The sequence below is a fragment of the Desmodus rotundus genome, chromosome 3 (genome assembly GCF_022682495.2).
Source record: "Desmodus rotundus isolate HL8 chromosome 3, HLdesRot8A.1, whole genome shotgun sequence".
Lineage (NCBI taxonomy): Eukaryota > Metazoa > Chordata > Mammalia > Chiroptera > Phyllostomidae > Desmodus > Desmodus rotundus.
The window spans coordinates 193,413,612-193,431,967 of NC_071389.1; the positions used below are offsets into that span (position 1 = coordinate 193,413,612).

An 18,356-nucleotide genomic window follows, 5' to 3' on the forward strand; every position below is an offset into this window, starting at 1 on the left:
CCTGACCCTAGTCCCGCTGCGCTGAGAGCTGAGGCCTCATCGGCTCCCAGTCCCCACTGGGTCCCCACTGCCTGACATGTCGGTGCTGAGTTACACCTGGTAAACTAAAGGGGTAGGTTCCAGCCTCCCAAAAGGTCCAAACTTCATACACTCTCTGCCATCCATTCTTTACTTACTTGTTGAATCCTCACCTGAGGATGCATTTACTGATTTGAGAGAGGAAAGGAGAAAGGGTGGGAGGGAGAGGGAGAAACACCAATGTGGGAGAGAAACATGGATTGGTTGTCTCCCGTTCGCTCCCCGACCAAGGATTGAACCTGCGACCTAGGTATGTACCCTGACTAGGGATTAAACCCATGACCTATTAGTGTAGGGGACAACGCTCCAACCAACTGAACCACCTGGCCAGGGCTCTGCCACCCATTCTTAAAGCGCCGAGCGTTACGCCCAATAGCCCCACACCTTATTTCGAACGAGGAGACTCTGTAGTTCCTTTCCCCCTTTCACACTCAAGGCAGCAAAAGCCAGGAAGGGGCCAAGGCTCCCCTGTGCCCATCCAGGGCCACCTCCTCACTGTCCTATTCCTCTCACCCACGCTTCCAGCTAAATCTGATGTTCACCATCTTTACTCTGCTCCTCAAACCCACACGACGGGCCAGGCAATCCAGAACAATCTTCCTGAATTGATCAAGTGGGTCATTCCAGTCACTCTGCTGGTGAGCTTCACCACTGAAAGGAGAGCCTTTATAGAAGGCAGCTTAGAAAGAGCCAGACTCAGGAGGCAGCCCAGCTGGCTGTGGAATTCCAGGCCCATCACTTAACAGAGCAAACGTGGCTGGGTTAATGTGGCCCCCAGGCCTCGGTTTCTCCATTTGTAAAATGGAGGCGCTACCAGCCAGCCCCGAGGACAGCTGTGAGGCGCACCAGCCCCATCTCTGCCATATGGTCGGCCTCACAGAACGTTTGTGAGGAACGGAGGAGCGGTGCTTGGTGGCGCCCCGGGCCTGCCGGCTCCCCTCCCCGGCAATCTTTGCCTCTTCTCTCAAGAAGTCTGTGTCGCCACTGAACTCACAATGAGTCACTCACAGGCCCTGCCCTCACACAGCCCACTTCAGGGGTTTGAAGTCACATCCTGCCTGGCCTAACTCGGCATGATTTATTCCACCCCAGGAAAGTAGCTCATTTCCCAGAATTTTGTAGAGAACCTTAGTTAAAGACTTTGATTTGCAAGGGGCTCCATTTACAGGCTCAGCTGGAACGGGGGAAGAGACCCAGCTCAGCTTGCACCTGCAGGTGGGAACCAAAGTTGGGGCTGAAAGAGACCCTCCCCCCAGCAACTCATCCTGGGGCACCAACAATTCCCTTTTTAATTAACGCCACAGGGGAGGGGGGGAAGTAAGAGCTTTTTATCACAAATACACACTAACATGTCAAACAAAATAAATTTCACAAATATATCCTATGCACTCTGACATTTTCCACTCAAATCTATTTTATTTCACTTCTGAAAATGCTGGTTGCCAGCCAGTAAATTTCACAACCCACCAAGGAGGCTCAGCTGGCAGACTGAAACACACCAGTCTGACTCAGCCCGCACTGGGCAGATGAGGCTCAGACGGTCCGGCGACTCCCCCAGCAGAAGTGCAAGTCCACAGCCAAGGCAAGACCCTGTGGGGGACACATTCCCCTCCCACCGCTCCCATCATTTCATCACGACCACCTCAAAGGTATTCTACGCGCCCTGTCTTTCCCTGCTTCCCACCCTCCCCCTTAAGGAAGAGGCTCAGAGGCTGGGAGGAATGTGCGAAGCGACCTGCCTGGATGCGGCTGAGGAAACACCCTTTGAGCACCTGGAGTCCCAGTGGAGGACCACAAAGACGGAATGGAAGAAGAGCCCAGTTTCCTCAGTCTCCAGAATAACAACAGATCAAATCTCCTACAGACAAAATATCCCCGTTCAAAGTGCCAGCCCCAGCCCCACGCGGGAGAGGCACCCAGAAGCGATACATTACAGTCCAATACAAGAAGGATGGGATGGGAGGAGATGGCCACTGCAGAGATGAGACTGTGAAAGGTGCTCCCCACATTTTTATATGCCTGGGGCAGCAGACCTAACCCTGTGATGGACAAACCCTAGTGCACGACAGCAGCCTGCCGATCTGTTCACTCTCTTTCTCTCTCTCTCTCTCTCTCTCTCTCTCACACACACACACACACACACACACACACACACACACACACACACACACACACACACACACTAGATGGGAAACCCAAAGTTCCCATCCCCCCAGATCAATGGTTCTTAACATTTTCAAGGGCTCCTTAAAGGCTGTGACCCCTTGGCATCCCATCTTAGGGGCCTCACAGACACCCTCAAGTTCAGTCTAAGGACTTTCAGGAGGCCCTGGTTACAAGCTCAAAGCAAAGGGGCATGGTGGTAGCCCCCTCTCCACCAAGGCAACATGAACAAAGACGAGAGGATTCCTTCCTGCGTCACCCTCCATAGGTGAAGCAGAATCCCACAAAGAGGTCTGAGAGCAAAGCCACAGTCAGGACAACCCGCTAGTGACTCTGCGTGGGAAGCGGAGGTCATTTCCGCAGGGCAGCTCTGGATCACCCTGGACTGCAGGAACAAGAAACCCAAAACTGAACGGCAAACCACCTCTCCTCCCTGCGTTTCCATCCCTTGGACCTGTTCTCCCGGTGCCAGTCCTGGGTACACAGGGCACAGCCAACTCTCCAGAGCAGCCAGGGTGGACAAGCAGCATTCCAGAGCCTGCAGCCTCCCTCGGGAAAATGACCCCAATACAAGCCATTGAGTGAAAGTAAAACCCACTTACTTCATACTTATAAAAAAGTGAAATTGCAGTTTCCTAGAGTAGGCTGTAGTAGAACCCTGGTCTGAAAAGCTGGCCCACTCCGCTGTCCCCGAGCTGGGAGCCTGACCACAGGGATGACCTCACACTTCCCTCACCAGGAACTTGGCCACTGCTTATTTTACCACCTGCCAAGAGTCACTCCTTTGCCAGAGCCACAGCCCGGTTCCCAAGGGGCCGTGGCTGAAGCTGCAGGTGAGAGAAGGAAGCGGCTGCAGCTCCTGCCCTAGAGAGCTGCAGGTTCAGGCCACACCGTCCTGTCCTGGACCTCCTGCACCCCCCAGATATGTGCACACACGGACACATGCACGTGGACATGTACACACAGACGTGTGTGCACACACAGGGGATGCAAGATCAGGACAGAATGTGACACAAGCCAGGCAGACCTGGATATGAGTGCTGTGGTCTCTCCTCACATGTGACGAGGGAGCCCACACACGCTGTGTAAAAGCTCTAACCCTCGCTTTCTTTGCCTGTCAGATAGGAATCACAAAGCCCGCCCCACAGGACTGTGCTGACAAATAACCACTAATGCTTACTTCCGGGTGCTTGTCACCCGGATCTCACTCGCCCACGCGACAACCCTGAGAGGTAGCTTCTATTGGCAGTATCCCATTTGCTGACCAGGAAACTAAAGCCCAGAACATGTAAGTGACTTGCCCAGGACACAGGGTGCCGGCTGTTGGTGGTGTCCGTTCCCTGGAAGGAGCATCAGGCTCCAGGGTCCCTGTGCATGTGCACTTGGCCCACAGCCTGAGAGCCAACCAGGGAGGCCGCCAGCACAGAGCATCCGGCAAGGAGGACCAGCAAGAAAGATGGGTAAACAGCAGTCGGCCATCAGTCAGGAAGGGGAAGGGACCTAAGGTGACCCACAGCGTTCCCTGTCACCCAAACCAAAGCAGTAGTAGCAGTCCTCCTGGATGACACCAAGCTCCTCGGCAACCGGCTTCCCCTGCGAACTCTTTTTAACCTGATTTCTCTAAGATGAGAGTGTTGGTGTGGGGAGTGTTTATCTCCCCCCACCCTCACCCCCAGCTGTCCCCTGTAGACCCCGCTGAAGAGCCAGGACCCACTGAAAAGCCAGGAATTTGATGCTGCAGTGACTCATGACTCCTGACCAGCACCAGTTCGGAAAGTCCCGGGCCCAGGAGCACAAAGGCTGCCGGGTAAAGGCCCAGAAGAGCTTTGAATCCTGCCCCAGCCCCTGTTCTTTGCTCAGGTCCGCAATGGAGCGTCACATTCTCCAGATTCTTGTTTGAAAGCCAGAAGGGGGGATGGGGGAGTCCACTATTTCCACCTAAGGATAATTAAAGCAGGGACTGTTTCATGTACAGGAAAAGGAGGCCATCCTTTTCCAGCCTCTCTCTAATACCCAGCTGGCCTGCCCAAAGTGTGTGATACTACAAAGTTCTGCCCACAAAGAGCTTTACAACCTGGAAGTGCCCCGGCTGGGTGTCCCCCAGAGTGTCCTTGCTTTGAGAATACCAAGACTCCAGGGCACACAGCTAGTAAGTGGCAGCTCTTCAACCTCAGCCTCGGAGGGCACTGTCTCTTCCTTCCTCTCTGACATGAGGCTTAGCGTGCTGGCCAGAAAGTCAGCAGAACTCAGGTTTGGAGGAAGGAGGACAGACAACTGGCCGTGAGAACTCGCAGCGCTGATGGGGCCTTGCGAATCCCACAGCGCGCGGCAGCAAGTGATTAATCCCGTAACGAGGCAGTTTTTGTGAGCACTTGGAGCCGCACAGCCACCTCCTCCTCACCCTGGCTAACGCAGGAAACAGCTGGTGGGTGGCAGGACTGGCTGTAGGCAGAAGGCGGGCTGAGAAGAGCATGCTGGTGGGCTAAGAGGCTGAGGGAGAAAAGCTAATGCCCCCTGCAGGAACCAGGCTGACCGCCCTCACACACCTGGCAAGTGAATCAGGATGAGGACAGCAGGTCTGACTCCAGAATTCCTGCCGAGGAACATCAGTACTCGACAAACACATCGTGGTGGCTAAGCCTCAGACCCCAAAGAAACACGCACAGCCTTCTACCCAAAGTCACACCCGGCTAAGTGACGGTGCTGACGTTGAACCAGAGTCTGTCTGACCCACACTCAGGCATGAATACATTCACCCATTTCTCAAGCACACAGTTAAGTGCCTACCAGGGGCCAGGCCCACTCAAGGGGCCCAGTGGCAACACCTCCAATGAGGGAAGCGAGCCCAGCACAGGGAAGTGTAAGACATCGCCTGTGCCCATACGGGGAGCGCAGACACAGCGAGGGAGCTTTCCCTGGCAGCCACCCCACACTGGGGCCTGCAACTGGTATTTTACATTTACAGTCCTGCACCCATTTTCTCCAAGTGTTACTCCTTGCTCATGTAAAAACCACGTTTACGGCTCCTCGGAGTGGGGAGAGCGGCCTCCAAGGACGCATGGTCCCCAAGAACTGGGTGGGCGTGCCCTGACCCCTGTGAGGAAGGCAGCCCGGGCCTGGTCCACCCCGTGGGCCCCCTCACTAAAGCATCGTGACCAGCAGAGGAACTTGGGAGCAGAGAGGATGAGAGAGGGAAGAAGGCAGAGGTGCTGGTGAACCAGGTGCAGGCGGGCGGGGCGGGGGGCAAAGGAGAGCCTCTGAGGGCTGACAGGTACTGGGGGCCAGCCGTGAACTGAGTTCACGGAAGACTTAGTGCCTTCCACACGTCTGCTCCCCAGAGGGCACCAAGAGGTGGGTTTCAGAAACCATATTTTGCAGGTGAGGAAACTGGGGCTCAAAGCGGTTAAGTACACTGGTAAAGCTGACCAAGGCCTGCAGGGCTCCTCCCCACACCTAGAAGAAGGATAGAACGTCCCCCAAATTAGACAGGCCTCCACTGACACCCACCCCCCACTCCCTTTTCCCCTGTTGTGGGGTAAAGTGTGCCCCCCCCCCAAAAAAATGCTTATGTTGATGCCTTAACCCTCAGGATCTCAGAATGTGATTGTATTTGAGTAGGGTTTTTAAAGAGGTAAGTGAATTAAAATGAGCCCGTTAGGGTGGGCCCTAATCCAGTCTGACCGCTGTCCTTTTAAGAGGAAATGTGAACACTTGGGGGACACCAGGGATGCTCATGCACACGGGGACACCATGCAAAAAGGTAGCAAGGGCACAGCCATCTGTAAGGCAAGGAGAGAGGCCTCAGAGGAAACCACCTTGCAGCACCTTGACCTTGGACATGTAGCCTCCTGACCGTGGGAATAAATTTCTGTTGTTTAAGCCGCCCCGTCTGCGGTACTTTGTACAATGCCCTCACCTATGTGTTGTTCTCTTCAGCGCCTGCCACCACGCTGAGCTGCCACGCTGAGCTTGCCTGTCTGGCTGCTAGGATGGAAACTGCAGACACTGTGGGTCTCTCACTCAACCAGGTAGCGCCAGCATTTGATGCACATTTAATCAACTCATAAACCGAGTGAAAATGGGATTTAAACCCAGCTGCTTCTTCTAAAGTCACCCACTCCCTTCCCACGCCAGGCAGCCTCCTGCTGCTTTATCTTATTCCTTATTCCTTGCACCCACCTCTCCTCCTCCAATATAACTGGTCAATAATTAAAATTAGCACAAACTCAAAAGATAATCTCTAGCCTATAATCACCACCAAGTAATAGTGTACACAAGGTGACAGGAGGTAGACAAAAAAGATACACTAGGGGCCTCACCTCAACCACCAGGGAGTACCTACCAAGTGCTGAAACCCCAGCTTCTGTTTCATCTCATTACTAATTTTAAGTCAATAAGTAAAAAATAAAGTGAGGTTAAGGTGCAGGGTTTCTTTTCGGTTTTCTGAGTGTGCACAGAACGGGGGGCATTGAGGACCGCGACAGACAGGGCTCTCCTAGCCAAACCCCACAGCTGAGTGGCCCGGAACCGAGCCAAACCCCCAGTGCAGGCGGGAAAGGGGACTCGAAGGTTGATAAAACCTGAAATACAAACCAGACCGTGCAAGTGTCCTGACAATGACTGGGGCCACGCCCAGCCCTCTCGCTCCCTAGGTGGGTGGGATGGGTGACAATAAATAACCTTTTGGCTCCTTTCAAAACAAGTGACTTCTCCTGCTCTCCAGGAAGACGGCGGAACATAGGGCAGGCTCCCTAGAGCCAGGAGCCGGACTGAGGAAACAAGGACAGTGAGGGCTGCAGAGAGGAAAGGACACCAGCAAAGAGGCCATATAACTGGAATGACAAAAATTCCAGAGCAAAGACACTGCATTCCAGTCTCTAGACCCCTGACCACCCATCTTCACCCCTCCTGCGCTCCCAGCCCACCCCCAAATAACTCCCTTACTACTGTAAACATCTATGTAACTGCTCAAAAGTAGCCACTAGGATTCTGAAACTTCCTCTTTACAACAAAACTAAACTGTTGCAATTTGTTGCTACAATCCAGCAGGCAGGAGCCACAGCACAACCTAGGTGGCCTGCCAGTAGCTTTTGGACATTTTGGAGGCCACCCCACCCCACCTCACCCCCAGCTGCCTCCTACCAATGGTCACCGAGAGGTCTCCCTCAGTAGGGCCAGGGGTTATTTCCCCAGCCTCCCTGTTAACAAGGGCCCTGAAACCTCTGCCCCCTCACATCCTCCTAGCTTGTTCTCTGGTCCAGGCCTGTGCAGGAACTACTCAAGAAGGGGGCAGGTGGTTGGAGATCTTCCTCCAAGGAGCCCAGAAGGATCTCCCAGGTCCACGTTCCTAAGCCTTCTCACCACAAATGACAAAGTGGTTTTACCTGTTTTCCATCAATTCAAATTGGGCATCCGAGCTGCCACTTTCTCCCGGGCTCACCTCTATCACAACCCGCTACACCGGAGTGGAGTGGTTCTTCCCTGGGTCTAGACCAGGAACCCCTTGAGGGCAAGGTCTATGGTGTCTCATTCATTCTACATCCGAATCACCTAGCAGCTTCTGACCTGCAACTGATGCTCAGGGTATATTTGTTGGACGAATTAATTTCCAAGAGTCAATAAAACCTATGGAACTTTATGGCAATGTAAATAATGGTTCTTCTTCTCTGTGGACCGTAACATAGCCATGAAAATACTAACTGTGGCAATGTGGACAAGAAGCCCAGAAAGATGCAGACTGTGGAGGAGGTATGGGGCAAATCTTCTTGCCAGCTTTGTTATATTATTTGTGCTATAAACAATGGCTCCCTTTTTTAAACTTTAAAAAGGGAAGTGATTCCAGTAACAACTGTGTCTCTCTCAACGCTCCATAAAAGAGTCTCACCCCAAGTTCTTCGGCTGGGAACAGCCTGCTGACCACACGCCAGAGTGCACAGGCAGAATTCCCAGCAGCCACGCAGGGGTTAAGGACCTCAGTGTGGAATCCTGCATTCCCACATTTCCCAGGAAATGACCCAGAGAAGGAGGTCCTAATGGCCATTTGGGCTCCTTAAAAGGCTGGGAGAGGGGCTCCTGAAGAGAGGAAATCTTTTACCAGCCGCAGTGACTCAGAGGGCCTTGGCAACTTGAACCATCCCTGAACAAAATACCGCCAGAGTTTGAGCAACTGAATAAGGTCCCAAACCTGCTCCCTGGAAGCGCTGTGCCACATCCCTAACTTGCAACCAGCTTAGATGCTGCCTCCTCCAGGAAGCCTTCTCAGACTCTCCTGGGCCTCCAGCACACTGTAGCTGGCAGGACACCATCAGCTCCCAGAAACTGCTTTCTTCACCTCCATATCTTCAGCACCCAGCCCAGTCCCCAAGCACAGAGCAGTTACTGAATAATGATGGACAAATGAAGAAGAAAGGAAGGAATGAATGACAGTTCGTTGGATGTGAGTGGGCTGAGGTCAGGAAGAGCCCATGGTCAAGATGGCGGCGTGCCTGCTGGCTGGCTGGCTCTCCAGTGAGGACCAGCCAGGACCCAGCCACCAGCAGGCAGGCACAGCAGCCAGGATTTACACTGCCTGGCTGTGGTCTGTCCACCTGCCTCCCTTAAGACCTGCCACACACATCTGACAAATGGCAGGTTGAGGTTAAAGGTGAAGTCTGTAGCCAAGGCAACACTTGCAACCTTGCTATGAGAAGCCAACTGCCCTGTAGAACAGGAGGCCCCATTCTGCCATAGCCCGAAGCTCTGCTTCTTCCATTAATTTTCAGTCTCAATGAGGAAGGACGCCCCAGACACCAGTCCAGCCCCTCACTATCAAGTCCAGGAGTGAAGGGCATCTACAAGGTCACAATGGGGTCTGGAGTCAGAGCACCTGCGTCTGAATCCCTGGTCAGTCTCTGTATCTATAAAATGGGAATAATTTCCTACCTCATGAGGATGAGGGAGGAAATGAGGTAATTCATATAAAAGCACTGGCACAGTAAAATTTATTATTACTATTACTATTATTAGCAGAGCTGGGAGGACTTCAACCCAGACATCCTGATTCCCACCCAGTGCCCTTCCACCAGAGCCTCTTCCTTTCCGGCCCACCATCCCCATCGTCCCTCCTCCTCCCAGGCAGTTCTGGCCTCCACTCAAGAGGCTCAGAAATCCCCAGCCCCTCATGCAGCACGGGCCTGCCTCGTGCGGCAGACAGTCTCCCGGTGTCCCTACCATACTAGAGGGCAAGGCTCTGGAGCTCAAGGATGGCGCCCTGCACTCCACGCCCTGAAGCCCCGGCAAGCGTGACACAGTGCAGGCCACACAGCAGGCGCCCGAGGAGCCTCTGTTATTGACCTGGCAAAGACATTTGAGGTAAATAATTGGCTCTTAAATGTTTAAAAAATAGACAAGGACTTTAAATGGCTCCCTGCCATTTCTACCTTGCCACGGCTACCTTCCTCACCCCAGAGACTTCCAGAGAAGTTCCTTGCATCCTCATCTTCTGAAGTGGAGAGATCACTAAGTGGCATTCTAAAGCTTCGCCTGGGCCTCCGTGTCCCCAGGCTTACAGGCACCACTGCGAACTAAACCCCACTCACGCAACACGCAACATGGATGGGGGCCAACTCTGAGCCAGGCACCGGGCGGGAACCTGGGACCCAGGGAGGAAAAAAGACCCCACCTCTGACCTGCAGGTCCTCACAGGCCCGTGGGTGCTGAAGTCTTCTCCCCCTTCTAGGCCAGTTAGACCAAGTCCCGAAACCATTCCAAATGCCTCATCTTTATGTTTATCAGACAGGAAGCTGCCTCCTCCAGCCCAGTGACTTCATGCAAAACACAGGAAGCGCGGTGGCTTTTGAACAGACGACTCTAAATAAAGGTGCCTCTGCTGCTTCGTAACAGCCTTTCTGAAAACGCCTAAGCCAGCTCGTAACCAGCTCAGACGTTAACGAGCGGCGTCGTTTTGTGTGGTACAGAAGCATGCAAAGGCTGCAGGCCTTGGAAACCTCGGCCCCCGAGCCCAGAAAACCTTTTGGCAGGTTCCTCAGTTATCTTAAGTCACCATAATACCTTGTTGGCGGCACGGGACAGGCTTGCTGGACAAATTTAAAATCTTTAAAACCTGAACATATATTTTCTACTGTCTGATGATGGTGATAACATTTAAAAAAAAAAAGTAGGAGGGGGAGGAAAAAAGAACTGCACCGCGTTAGATATATTTATGTGTGAATTACAGCAAGCCTAAAAGGGCAGGAACCTCCACATTGCAGATGAAGCGACTGAGGCTCCTGTGTAGCAGGAGAAAAGGCGAGACCCGGTCCCAGGCCCACCTGACCCCAAAGCTCTTGTTTCGTTCCCTCTACCGTGGGTCTCACACTGAAAATACAACAAATCGGTCATCCAAGACAGCAATTTTCAACCTTTTTCATCTCATGGCACACGTAAACTAATTACTAAAATTCTGCAGCACGCCAAAAAATATATTTTTTGCTGATGTGACCAAAAAGAAGGTATAATTTTGATTCATTCACACCAGCTGGCTATTGTGTTGGGTGTTGTCTTTTTCATTTGGCAATCTACGGGAAAAGAGGTCAGGGCTGCTGACTAAATAGTCAGGTATTGCATGTTTTAAAAAACCTTGCGGCACACCAGTGTGCCTGAGCACACCGACCGAAAATCACTTATCCAAGACATTAAATGACTTAAAATTACTAGAAATGAGGAGTAGCTAAGGAATGCTGGGAAGCCAGCGTGGCTCCCAGCGTGGCCCACCCTGCTGCCTGGCACTCCCCCAGGTGAAATATTGATTTTTGAGCTGTGGGAACTTTCAGCCTAAACGGCCCTGTCCAGCTGGAAGAAGTTCAGAGAAACCCAAAACACCTCCTACCCCATTTCTTAACCCTAGTGCTCTCCCCAAAGAAGAAAAAGACTAAGGGTGTGGAAGAATAGACTCTTGAGGAAAGATTAAAGGAGCTAAGTATGTGTTACTTGGCTAAACAGCACATAAAAGGGATGATAACAGTTCAAAACCACTTTTAAATGAGGCCACATGATTTTGAGTGAAAGGCACTGGGGGTGAGTGAAAGCAGGGGCCAAAGCTTTCTTCTACCAGTTCACAGACGAGGAGCTTGGGCAAACCACTCCTTCTCTACTGGGGGGGGGGGGGGCAGGGGGCGGGGATTACACTATCCCTAAGATCCCTACCAGCACAAACATTCTCTAATTCTCAGTCAATTCAGAAGTAGGGGGATTTTACTGTTTTGCTAATTTTTCTTTTAAGCAGGGTGTCACTTAGAATGAGTTAAAACGAAAGGAACAGAAATCTAAGACCCAAGTTCCCAAAATGTAAATACCCACGGAAGTAAGAGAGGGACCTCTTTCAGAGGCCCCTGTTCCTCAGGGTAGTACTGCAGGACCCTAAGGACCAAGGACCTCTGAGAGGCACCAAAGCAGTGACCGTGAGGGTGGGGGAAGATCAATTCCACCTTCAACTTCTCCACTGGCCCAGCCCGACGTGCCCAGGCAGGAAGCCACACCCTTCAATGGCAACTTCCGGAAGGACCTGCAAGCCTCCCTCCAGCCCCAGCCTCAGCCTCAGCCTCAGCCTCAGCCCCAGCCCCAGCCTCAGACCCAGCCCCAGCCTCAGCCTCAGCCTCAGCCTCAGCCTCAGCCTCAGCCCCAGCCCCAGCCCCTGCCCCAGCCCCAGCCCCAGGCCCAGGCCCAGGCCCAGGCCCAGGCCCAGGCCCAGGCCCAGGCCCAGCCCCAGCCCAGCCTCAGTGGGAAGGTTCCTAATGGAATAGCCAACAGGGCTGAAGAAGGTAGCTACAGAAGACGTCAACTTGAGAAATGCAAGGTCAGGCTGGGGAGAAACCTCAAGAAGGCCTTGCCCTCAGCCAAAGGCCAGCCAAGAGCCTTTTCTGGGCCCCCATGCCCAGAAGCCAGGATGTTGTGTCCCATTCGAGGTGCTGAATCACCTCAGGCTTGAGAAACTAGTCAGCAGAATGAGGGCCTGACAAATTCCAACAGAGAAGCCAGCCTAAGTTACTTTTTAAAGAGACGTGCATCAGACACAAGAGGGCAGCTCCCCTCCTGCCTCCCAAATATCTGGTACCATCAAAGCACAAGGGGCAGGTGGGGGCTGGGGGGGCAGTGAGGGAGGGGAATACATGCCAGCGTTCAGTCTTCACACCCATGTGGTGGCAGGCCCATTTTAGACCCAGGCTCATTCTGTATACTCGTGTGACTCATGCCATTCCTCCAGGAGGCCCAGAGGCTGCCTGGCAGGGACACAGGCCTGGCCGAGACCCTGAAGGGGTCTTCCGCTGCCTTTGCCACGGAGAAGAGCCAACTCAGCAGCAAGCAGAGCCGGCAGCCTCTCCAGAACCCACACCATGAAAGACCAAGAGGCTCTTCGTTGTGAAGGGGATGGGGCTCAACACACCCTTCTAATCACATTTTCAAGAATTTGGGCTTTTCCACTGTTAATACAGCAGATGCCTGAGGGATAACTAAGGAAGGAGTGGGAAGGGGCACGTTCCTGGTCACAATGACCCCAAGTTTAGAGGACCCAAGAGAATAAAGGCCTGGTGTAGACTTCCTGTCAGGGTGGACTCCCCAGGAAAGGAACCCAGGTGATTGGGTACCAAGGGAACTGTGGGAAATCTGGCAAAAGGTTATGCTGAAATACTTTGCAGACACATACCGTGGAGGTCCTTTTCTCGTCCAACACAGAAAAAGCAATCATCTACCATTTTCCAGACTGTGAGGGAGTGGACCAGAGGAGACAGTTGTTTCAGGGGTTACTCTGGTGACAATATGACATCATGGAGAAGAAAACATTACCCAAAAATGTTCCAACCACAAGAGCAAGTCAGTCCATTTTAAAGCCTTTCCTCCTTCCTTGCACACAGTAGGCACTCAATGTGAAACTTGGAATCTAGAGCAATGCATTTTAAAGCTGAGACCTGCAAGATTGGCCAGCCAACCCCTTATTTTTATAGGCAATAAAAATAAGAAAAGTTTAAGTTTTTGATGAATTAAGGGCAATACACATAAAAAGGCATTTAGTGAAAATACTCACCCCCCACTCCTACTTCCTGGGTCCTCTGAAGAGGCAATCACAATTACCAAAGTCTCAGTATCTTCCCAGGCACCAAGCCAGAGCAACGTAGCATGTTTCACACAGAGGGACCACCATGCATACTTGGCATCTCTCTAGTTTTTTCCACTTGTAACATATCCTGGAGAGCATGGCCTCTCCGTCCATATAGACCGGCCTCAGTTCTTAACGGGCTGGGAGGGCTGCCACCGCACAGCTGTGCCACGATTTATTCGCCCCCTCGCATGGACAGTGACCTTGCTTCCTGTCTCTGTCTATGGCAATGCTGCAAACACTATCTCGGACATTTCCTTTTGCACATGAGTTTATCTGTGGGGTGCATTCCAGGAATTCAGACAGAAGACTGACTATACTTTGACAGACACAGCCAAACTACCTTCAAAAACGAGAGTGGTTACAACTCACGCTCCCACCGATAGGGCATGAGAGTACCTAAGAAACTGGACCATCTTGGAGAAATTAAAATTACTGGATTTTTCAGTCCCCCAGTCCTCTCGTGCATAATCAGCAGTCTCATAAACTGGCGTGATGTCTTTGTAGGTGATAAGGGCACTTTCGACCAAAATCAAATGTTCTTGCAGCTAGAGCTAGAAGCCACGTCTCCAGACACCCAAGGTTCTTCCTGTGCCAGCCCTTGGCTACGTCCCAGATCATGGAAAACCATGTTTTAGAATTAAAACTGCAGTTAGTTTGCGCACCTCCTGCCCAGGCCAGGGCCCTGAAAGGAGACTACTCTGCGCAAGCGCATCACCAAGTGCATCCAAAAGCATCAGCAGACAGGCCCCAGAACCACTTGCGTTTTTACCACTTAGGCTTCACAGTGCTGCACGCACACACTCGCACACCTTTTTAGAAGTACAAAGAGCACCGAGCCAGGAGCCAGGAGCCAGGAAAACCATCTACCCCTCTTGTCTCTTTCCAACCCTGACAGCCCATGGAATTAGGACTGAACATTAATATATTTTCTTAAAAACTTCACAAAGCCACTTTACATTCCTTACGAGGGCCCTTTACATACTTTATTTGTTTTAGTTCTCACATCTAACCCTGCAGGGTAGATGTCCTGATTCCCACACAGGTTACCTGACTTGCCTGAAGTCATAAAGCTAGTACCTGGCAGGTTCGGGACTGGAACCTTGTTCCCAAACTCACAGCCCCACAACTCCCAGCTCTGAGAATGGGAATTCTGTAAGTCACAGGAGGGCTCCATTCTGTTGTCGCCAGAAAACCTGCGCCCAGGGGCTCAGCGCACCAAGGGTTAAGGCCTGGCCGAGAGGCAGTGACTCTGGGGCTGCACAAAGAGAAAAAGCACTTCCTGCCCCTGCGGCAGAGATGCTGTGTTGTGCTCAGCAAATTAGGACGTTTGTTTAATTAAGACGACACACAGATTTTGTTATTCTAAATATTTCTGGAACCTGATGCTTGAGAGGAAGCCGTTAAGGCTTGGATTTTTTTTTTTTTTTCCTTTGGTTTGGGTTTCTTTCTCCCCCAAGAGAAGGGTAGGGCCCGCCTCTAAGGAAAACAACAGCCAACCCCTCCTCTCCTTTTGAAATAAAGATGTCAAGCTGGTAAGGGCTGTCTTAAGTACTTTACTGCAGGATTAGCTACAAAGAGGAAGTGAAGAAAGCACAGCTAGCCTGGCTTCTAGCAATACCCTACCAGGCTACACAACAATGCTGCATTTTTCGAGTGTGTTTCTCTCCTTTTAAAAAGCTAACAGATCCTTGTTTTGTTTTTTCTGGAGCAAGAACAGGCGAAAGGCAGGCTGTGATTAACATGCATCCTTCATCCTGCAAGAGGGAAGTTGTCCCATCTCCAACCCTAAGGTTAAAAAGTTTAAAAATAAAAAGCAGAATGCCAAGGCCCTGACCCTCTGTTTCCTCTCCCCTCATGTGCCCTTCACACAGGCAGCCCCACAGAATGCACCTCTCGGTCGGTGGGCCCTTCCTCGAGCAGAGCCTGCCGATCCGGGCGCCTGCATCTGCCAGCACCTGGACCTGCCCACAGGCACTGCCAGGACTTGCTGAGTGTGAAGAGTAGAGCTCTTTGGTGTCACCCCGCAGCCATCTGGGGGGCACAGCGGCTCTCAAATTACACTGAGCAATCGCTTGACGCTTTTAATTACCCCTCAATTACCCACTAAATGAATCCTCACTTTCCAACACCCAGTGCTTGTCCTCCGTTTGCAAACCTGCAATGTGCTCCTTCCTCCAGGCAGCTTCCCTCCTGGCCCCAGACAGAAGTGGCCCCTCTCGGAATTCCTGGAGTCCTTTGTCTATGGCATGCTTGTGACACGCATCAGAGGCTGCCTTTGTATTTCGGTCTCTGGGCCACTATTTCCTCCTGAGGACTGTGAACTCCTCAAAGGCAGAGGCCTATGGGTCTCCACAGGAAGGGCTGGCTCCTTTCTCCCAATCCCCATGACTCACAGCACCTTTCTGGGGTCTCTGTCATCTTCGCCTCACACTAGAGTCATCCGCAGATTTGTCTCAGCGCTCCCCTAAGTGCCCAAGGGCAGGGGCCAGGTCTTACTCAACCTCACATCCCCCACCACCTGGCAGAGTCCCTGGCACAGAGAAGCCAGTTAAATATTTGCTCAATTACACATCTGTGTACCCTCCCCCACCCGACCCCTAGCAGCCTTGAATATAAACTAATATTAATCGAGTGATTGGCCAAATAAGCCTTAAAGCAGCCTCTCTCCTTACCAAAAAGGGAATAATAAACCACCAGGTGAGTTACCAGGTGGGCCTCAGACAGTGCAATCAGAAATGGCCACAGTGCCGCAGGAAGGAGCTAAGTCAGGCTCTTCCCCTTCCACAATTACTCCACAGTTACTCGGAAATCCCGTCAAGCCCAGGAAAGAGTGCGGTGGACGGAGAAGTGGCCGGGCCTCTCCGTGGCCTGGCGGGGGAAGCCGCCGGTCTCCAGGACCTGGGTGCGCGCTGGGTGGGGCCGCGGACAGCAGCCCGGGCACTCACCCCGCCACCACCTCAGGACCGCCAGCAACCCTGTCCTGGAGGACACTCCGTTTCGAGGGACGAGGGGCAGGAGAGGGATACGGTCCTGCCCTGGGCGTGGTCCCAGGGCTGGACGGGGTGAAGACCCCTGCACAGGGGCGAGGGGGGTGAGAGGGGTGTAGAAAACCCCGATCTGACCCCGAAAGGCCCAGGCCTGCCCAGTCCCACAGGCGCAGGACCCGGGCCCCCCCACGGGCGGGGCGGCCCCAGGTGCGGCGGAATCAGGTGCGCGCCGGCGCGGCGCAGACGGCCGCGGGCATCCCGGCCTTCCTCTCCCCGAAGGAAGTCCCGAGTCAAAGGCCGAGGGGCTGCGGAGAGCGGGGAAGGCCTGCCTGCCCCGCAGCCCGCGGCCCGCCCGGTCCCGCTTTTCCTCGCGCCCACTCGCACCGCTCGGGGCCCCTCCTCCGCCAGACCGCTCGCGGCCGGGCGAATGAGGAAGTCGTGCGCGCAGGGCGGAAACCGAGCCGAGAGCAACGTCTGCGGCAGGATCGCCCGATTCTGACTCAGGAGGACGCCCTGACAGCTGCCAAACGGTCCCGCCTGCCCGTTACCTCCTTTTCGAAAAGGCCTAGCAACTTCCAAAGGAGCCGCGGCCCCGGGCCCCCCACCTTGTCCTCGCCCCTTTGGGTCCGGTGGACAGCGGCTCCCCGGAAGGGGTTAAAAAGTTTGCCCAACTCGGGCACTGGGCGAGGCGAGGGCGGGGCGCGCGCCCCGGCAGCAGAGGGAGGTCGAGGCTCCCGGGTGCCCCGCGGGGAGAGAGAGCCGGGCAGGGGTGGGGGTTGGGGAAGATGAAGGGTTTCCGGGGAGCGCTGGCCACGAAGCGTTCCTCTGCTCCCCGAGGCCGCGCTTCCAGCGGCGCCGTCCCACAGCATCCGCGTAGGGGGTCCCGGTGCCCCTCCGGAAGGATGCGGTGCCCCCGCCCGGCCCCGCAGCGCTCGCGCCCGCCAGCGCCGGTCGCCGGCCACGCCGGGGCCGAGAACTACACGTCGGCCCGCCTGCCCCAGACGCCGCGCGTCCCGTCATCGCCGTCCCCGCCCGCCTGCCCGGGTCGGAACGGGCAGATTGGGCTCGCTTACCTGAACCTGGATCTGCCCCGGGGAACAGGCGCTGCTTCTCCCGAGAAGGCTTTCTCGAGCGCTCGGGCGACGGCGGAGTGGGGCGAGCGCGCGAGGCGGGAGCTCCAGCAGGTCAGCCTGGCTATGCCTTCGGTGCCCTGCCCAGGAACCGCGGTGATCTGCGCGCCTCACCGCACCCAGCTCGACTCCCCGCCGCCTTCCCGCCCCGCCCCGCCCTCTCAGCCGCCCGCCCCGCCCTCTCAGCCGCCCGCCCATTCGGCGCCCAGCGCCGGCTCCGAGGCGAGGCGGAGCCTGAAAGGACGATACCGCCCTCCAGGATGTCTCACCCACTCCAACCCGCTCCAGGTCTTGATGGATAGACATCTTGACCTATAGAGGTGGTGGGCGGAGCCTCTGTGCCCAGGGGGTGGGGATTCATCCTTACCAACCTCCACCCTCTTCACCTTCCCTCCCGCTTCCTAGGCGGGAGCGCCGCCTCCAAGGGCGGTTCCAACGGACTGCCAGGTTCCAGGAGAGGATTGACACAGAGAGAGTCCAATCAGGAGGAAGAAGCTCTCAGGCACTTTGGGGCCGGGATGTTGGTGCATTGCCTGGATGCGGGTGAGGCAGGGCGGGAGCTGCCTGGGAAGGTCTGGGATTCTGACACCCCGCCCTGCGAACTCTCTTCCTTGTCGCATGTCATCCCACCAGAACAGATTATTAAGTACCATATATGGAAAAAAGTACTATTTTACATAATTATGATGGCTGTGGGGCGGACCAGGACCCAGCCCCGGATTCGTTGTGGGCGCCCTGAGTTCGACTCCTGGCCCTCTCCATAGAATGGGCACGCCTGCCTTCCTTCTTTCAGCCTCCAGACATTTGCCCAGCCGGGTTCCCTCTGCCTGAAACGCCCTTCCAAGCCTCTCTGGCTCTACAGGT

General features: G+C 54.1%; 1 protein-coding gene across 2 annotated transcripts in view; it reads right to left on the minus strand.

Moving 5' to 3' along the window:
* The window catches only part of MYH9 (myosin heavy chain 9), an 88,340-nt gene extending 70,706 nt beyond the window's left edge, over nt 1-17,634 (minus strand). Inside the window, exon 1 of one of the 2 annotated variants that reach the window (XM_024579459.4) lies at nt 17,436-17,634. The gene's annotated coding sequence lies outside the window, so the exon portion shown is untranslated. Of the gene's footprint in view, nt 1-9,908; nt 9,931-17,435 lie in introns of those variants that run through there. The other variant, XM_045187194.2, reaches the window with a different exon arrangement.
* Nucleotides 17,635-18,356: the final 722 nt, after the last annotated feature.